Here is a 6,958-nt window from a genome sequence, read left to right on the forward strand (position 1 = left end):
TGTTTTTATCTATTGGGCCAACATTGACTTAAAATATAATTAGAATTATAAGATCACTTAAAAGGCTGTGCCCTACAAGATGGTCGTCTAGAATTGATTGTTTAATATCACTCAATCATATGTACCCTGCAGACTTTATGAAAGTTTTAAACAACATAACATTGACTGGGTGTAATAAGGATGAACAAAACGATGCCTCCACACTCAAAAAATATTTCGAAAGGTATGAAACAATTATTTTAATCCTTGTGATGTTTAAAATATTGTCAAAAATTAATTTAGCATCCAAAATACTTCAATCACCTGGAGCTGATATTGGAAAGGCTGTTGATTTGATAAAAAACACAATGGAAAATATGTTGAAAATCCGTGAGAACTTTAATGATTTGATAGAGGAAGCAGATTCTAAAGCATTACAGTGGAATGTTACACCGGAGTTTTCTTGTAAACGAACGAGAAAAGTAAAACAATTTTATGGTGAGCTATGTCAAGATCAACGTCTTTCACAAGGAAACCGTTATTTTAAAACGCAAGTTTTATATCGCTGTATCGACACTGTAGTTACACAATTGAAAACAAGATTTGAAAGTCTTAGTGAAATAAGTAATTTATTTAGTTGTATTTTAAGACTGCCTATAATATCAGATGACGAGATCAGTGAGAGTACAAAAAAGTTGGCTGATGAATTTCAGGACTTTAATCCAGCAGAACTTGCCACACAAATTGAGTCATTTAAGTGTCTGTTTGCTTCTGAACTTAAGTCTTGTAACAGCGTTTTTGATATGACTAAATTACTAATAATTATTGAAAATAATAATTTGATTACTAGTTTCCCTGACTTATTAACGGCATTTTACTTGTTCCTTACATTACCGGTTACTGTGGCGAGTGCAGAAAGGACATTCTCAAAACTTAAACTAGGTAATTAAAAATTATTTAAGAAGCACAATGTCCCAAACACGGCTTAGTGGTCTTGCGATGATTTCAATAGAAAATGAGCGTGCTAAAAAATTGGACTTATCGTTATTGGTGAAGACGTTTGCTCAAGACAGTAGCAGAAAAAAATCATTTTCAATGTAAATAAAATATTATTATTACTGTTTCCGAAATTATAATTAAATAAATTATTAATTTACTATAAATATATATTTTTTTTATTGCATACAAATAAACAGCCAAATGTTTAGAAATTTAAATTACAGATATAGGGCCTCCAAAAATATTGTATCCACGGGCCTCAATGATCGTAGTTCCGCCACTGAATCTCATTATAGTGTCGGCATGTATAAAATGGAAATCCTAAAAAGTGCCGGCTGGTAAACTAGAAATCCTCAAAGATTCTGAGCGTATCCCCTGCATTACTAGACGCTGATCAAAGAACGCAGGGGCGTGACAAAAATATTAAATGCAGCTCGTGCGGGAAGGAAATTTCAGTCTTGGGCGAAATACAGACCTTTCTTGCGACTGAAATACCTCATTTCCCGCCCTTCCTTCACAATATACTACTGAATAACAACAAAAATAAGAAAATCGTTGTGCGAGAATTTGTTAATTTAAGGGTGAATATTCAATGTCTAACTTCAAACAGATTCAAACAAATTAATTCGACTTTTCAGTAAGCTTTTTTGTTGTTGTTAAATATAGGAAGTCATAAGATGAATCTTGTATACAAATATTGAGCATGCCTATATAAATTAAGGCAAGCTTATGTCTTATTAAAGAAAAAATATTATATTTATGTATAATAATAAAAGATAAATAATAACAAATTAATGGTTGATTACCTATGTTGAAAAAATGAAAAAAAGAATATTAAAAAATACACAATTTTTTGTACTACATAGTATACCTACATGAACTAATGTATAGGTAACAGGGACTGGAACCTTATCGAAAAAAACCGGTTTTGGAACCGGAACCCTTTAAATATTGAAAACGGAAACCACACCAAAACGATTAATTTAGTTAATTTAAAAATCAGAACCTTACTGGAACCGATACTTTTTCTTTACAATTTTTTTTACATAAATATAAAACCAAAACAGGAAACAAATTATTTATTTCTTAAGAACTGAACCCTAAATTTTAGTTTTTTAGGAACCGAACCGGAAACGAAACTGTAAAATTCATCAAGGTTCCAGTCCCTGGACAATAGGTACAGTGGCGTAGCCAGGATTATGAAATGGGGTGTGTTTTAAGTATATAGATTAAAACCTAGTTTTTACAGTATTCGTATATAAGTAAATTTAGGGTTCAGGACTTGACTTGTTGCACTAAAAATTATCGAAATAAGTAGTCAAAATTCTCAAAATATGCTTAAATATATGTACTATGTAGTAACATTTTTATATTATTTTTGAAAAATCATAAAACATATTGCAATTTAGGTAATAAAAACTAAAAAATAAGTAGGTATATAAACTTGATAAATAAATAAATAAACAACAACTTAATTTTTAAAAATACTGGCAGACAATACTAGGTTAATAAATAAGTAATAACAAATAACGTGATATGCGAACACCGTGATAAACGAATACGTATCTACTGATGTTCATTTCTTCGTATAATCTACAATCTAGATGTCAATTATAGTTTAAAAACAGTTTTGTCACAAAGAGACTTATGAAATCTTACGTACGCAAACATAGGGCCAACTGTAGCCAAGCTCCACCAACAGCCCTTCCACCCTTTTTACTTAAAAATTTATTTAAAATTTACTTAAATTTTTTAAGCTTATTCAATTTTATAATAGTATGGTATTAGGCTTCGGCCTCCCCAAATCTCAAAACTATCGCCTATTGTATATAACCAAACAAAATATTTTTAAAGATATTTTTCAATGTTATCCAAACATAATTTTTCCCGACAATTGTATGTACATTTAAGTTAAAAAATACACAAATATGCAAATTCAAACTTTGTATTTAATTTCACCATTTCACAAGACAAATTTATAACTTGCAAGCAATCCCGAACCCTATAAAAAATATATTGGGTGTTTATATTAGGTATAATATTTTAGGTGGGAAAATGTCAATGGGGGGGGGGGGGGTAAACACCCAAAACCCTCCCTGGCTACGCCACTGACTAGGTACTATATATTTTTTGAGACATGATCCATAAAACCTTATAGGATTAGTAATTTAATAATTAATATATAAAATTAATTATTAATAAACTCGATGGGTAATATTACTAATTTAGAATATAACACATACCTATGTACTATTTTTTTTATACAAAATAGAAGTGCGATATTATTACTTTATATTGCATTATATCTGTATATGACATATGTTACTTAATATGTCCAATTAATCACTGGAGTCAATATAAATTATAGTTGTGGCAGTCGTGTTCTAGATGTTAATAAGATATCTGCTTTTGTTATTTGAATACATATATAATCAGTCCTGTAAAGAATACTTTTAAAAAGTACTTGAGCAAATACTCAAATACATTTTTTTTAAGTATTTAAGATACTACTCAAATACTTTAATTGTAAATTATTTCAAATACTACTCAAATACTTTTGGTTTTTAAAGTGGGTTTCTAATTATCGTAATATAAACACATAGGTAGTAGGTAATCTAATAGTTATCTAATAGTTTTAAAGGGAATATTGTTATTCAAAATTCAATAACTTTTTTTAGAAATCTGGTTTTCACAAACCTTTGGGCTTCGGCTAACACAGAAATACAGAATATTTAATAAAACTATTATTCTATTATTGTAGTTGACAAAAATATTTTTCCAACCAATATTTTCGAATAAAAATAAAATGTTCGAAATAAAAAACCAAAGTATTCAATACCAAAAAGTATTTAAAATACCATTCAAAATACTTCATGCTGAAAGTATTTAAAATGTTATTCAATACTTAAAAAAGTATTTGAATACTTTTACTCAAATACTTTACAGGACTGCATATAATGACATCGTATACCAATCATGAATATAAATAATTTTATTTGGGTTCAGAATATTATTTTTTTATTGCTAAAAATACAAATTCGAACACAAACAGTTAATATAAATTCAATCCACTGACTTCCCCATTAATCTTCTTTAATTTAAATAAATTATAAAATGTACACCTTTAAAAATGATACGTAAAAACAATGTGGTAATAATAGCTACTTGCTTACAATGAATATGTTGATGTTATTAAATTGATTTATATAATTTATTAACATAAAAAAATATTAATATGTGATACAAATTATACATAAGTATGAATGTAAATATAATTTAAAAATATTATAAAACTAATAAACTAACAACATTATCAAACTCCCAAGATGTGTAACGTGAAAATGGTGCTTTCCATCTGACTTCTAGTAGTATTCCACATTACTCAACATAATCATAATAAACCAAACTTATTTTTTACTATTATTGTTCTTTTATATCACTATTTCATAACCATAAGTACTGGTGTCACTTTTTTTTTTTTTATTACCTAGCTTCTTGTATAGGTACAAATATAGCTCAACAATTATAGAAATACAATTACAGATAATAAACATGTGCGATACAATTTACATAATACAAAATGTTTACAAAGAAAGGATAAAAAACAAGAGAGTAAAAATTAGATACTAAAGCCAACCTCCAAAATAAATGGTATGACTTGAATTATGGCTATTTCAGAATTAGAGTTAAGAATAGAAAAAAGGTTAGGGGTGATATTAAGAGCATTTAGGGAGTTGAGAAAAATGGTGCGTTTAAAGTGCAAGGGAGGGCATTTGAAAAGAATGTGTGATATATCATTAAGACTTTCTGTTAAATGTAAGGTGCAGAATGGAGAGTCATTTAAATCCAATTTGTATGCAAGGGAGATAAGAGTGTGTGACCTGAATGTAGGCGATTAAATTGTACAATGGTTGATCTAGATAGATGGAGGTTGTTGAACCAGGTCTTAAGAGGAATTGAAGGAACAATAATATGTTTATATCAGGCGGCGAATTCTTCTGGGAGATTTGCCCACTGGGAGGTGGTTTCACTTTTATTTCGTCTATTTAAAGTATTTTAGTGATTTTTATTTTTACTCATTATTCATATATATGTATTGACGTATTGTTAATTATAGATGAAATGAGTTTTTTTTAATTAAAAGGATAATTAATATAAAGTATGATTTTTATTATTTATTATTAAATGTACCTACCTATAAAGAATAAATTATCACTTACCTTAATGTAACATATGTACGTTCTGTTGCTGATATAGGTTCTTTAAAATTGGTCTTTTTTTCGTAATAAAAGTAAAAGTAATATTAAAATAATATAATATTCTACTTACCAAGAAGTCAACAATTTCAATCGACATTCTTAAAAATTTGAAAAAACTGTCTGGATGCTGACGTAAATTGTTATATAGGTACATGATGAAATTCACCAAACTTTGCACAACACTGATTCATATTATGCTTGCTTTTTTTGTGTTTGTAAATAATTGTTTAACACCGGATTCTTTAACAGTATCGTTAACTGAACTATACTTTTCGGCAACATGTTGGCAAATGAAAACCTATAAAGTATAAACCATCTTATATTTGGTTTGATAAAATACTTAACATCGCTATAGCGAATCGCCAGTGTATGTGAATACCTTTGTCGCTCATCGTCCCCGCTGCAGGCAATTTAGCATTCATCGGCATTAGCCGATCTCCTGAAGTCGATGGCGTCGTCAAACGAGTTTCGCGATGGTTCGTTCGCCCTGCATTTGCAGTTACTGGCAGTTCTGCGCCCTGCAGCCGTCCTCTCGTCCCGACGCCTGCAGGAGTTCAAAAAAATACAAATGTGGTCACTGTTTTGTCTTCGTTGGCTATTAATATGGATAAATTAAAACACTGAATTTATAGATATTGTAGATTCTCAATATTATCATCCGTTATTCAGTTATTATAATTTTATATTACGCATCCAAGAATGATAAAGCCAAATCTAGTGGAACTCGATAGCACCTTTGCTCTTAAGGTATTTCACGCAAAACGGCTTTAGTATGTGGCATGTGCAGTGTTTGGAAAGAACGACGTTCACGCGTTCACGTTCATATTTAATGAACGATACGTGAACGTCACTCGTTTTTTTCAAATAGAACGTGAACGACGTTTATATATTTAATGCATTTGAACGATTTTTAAGACGTTCAAATTTATTTATTATTTAATAAATATTGATTGATACTATTATGATATAATATATTAATATAATATATTATGAATTATAAAAATATAATACATGAAATTCCAGTGGGCATGCTTGGACATAAAACAACAATAATATTATGATTTCCACGATTTTGTATTAGTGTTTAAACGATACATAAAAATCAAATGAAAAAAAATAAACGAACGACGAAATGAACGCATTCATATTTTCAAAGAACGTGAAATTGAACATGTTCATTTGAAAAAAAATATGAATTTGAACGTGAACGAATTCATTTTTTTAGTGAACATTCCGATCACTAAACAGTGACTGTCTTAACACAATACGGCTAAATACGATGACCATATTAACACGACGGTCACATACAATAAAAAGTGGTCAAGTCATCAGGCCATGAGCTTCGCCGATCATAGAACCCGGCGTTACTGATTGTATGCGATTGCCGTTTGGCATAGGCGGAAATTCATTAAAACTTTTGTGGAGGGGGGGCTAACATTTTAACATCAATGTGCAGAGCGGAATGACTGCTTCGATCCCACACAACCAGTGTCGGACTGGCTCGAAAAATCTCATTTTGTGATTTGTAAAAAAAGGCCCCAAACAGGCAAATGGATGAAAAAACTAATTTATAAACCGTGGTATACCTACTTATCCGTGACACAGGAGCAGTGTACCTCTTCAATATAGGGCTTAGGAACCGGTGCATTTTAAGGGGATTCGATACCGTGATTTTCTGTTTTCGTGCATGACATAGTATTTTAGACGTGTTTTTTGCCAAA

This window comes from Acyrthosiphon pisum, chromosome A2 (genome assembly GCF_005508785.2).
Source record: "Acyrthosiphon pisum isolate AL4f chromosome A2, pea_aphid_22Mar2018_4r6ur, whole genome shotgun sequence".
NCBI classification, from domain to species: Eukaryota; Metazoa; Arthropoda; class Insecta; order Hemiptera; family Aphididae; genus Acyrthosiphon; species Acyrthosiphon pisum.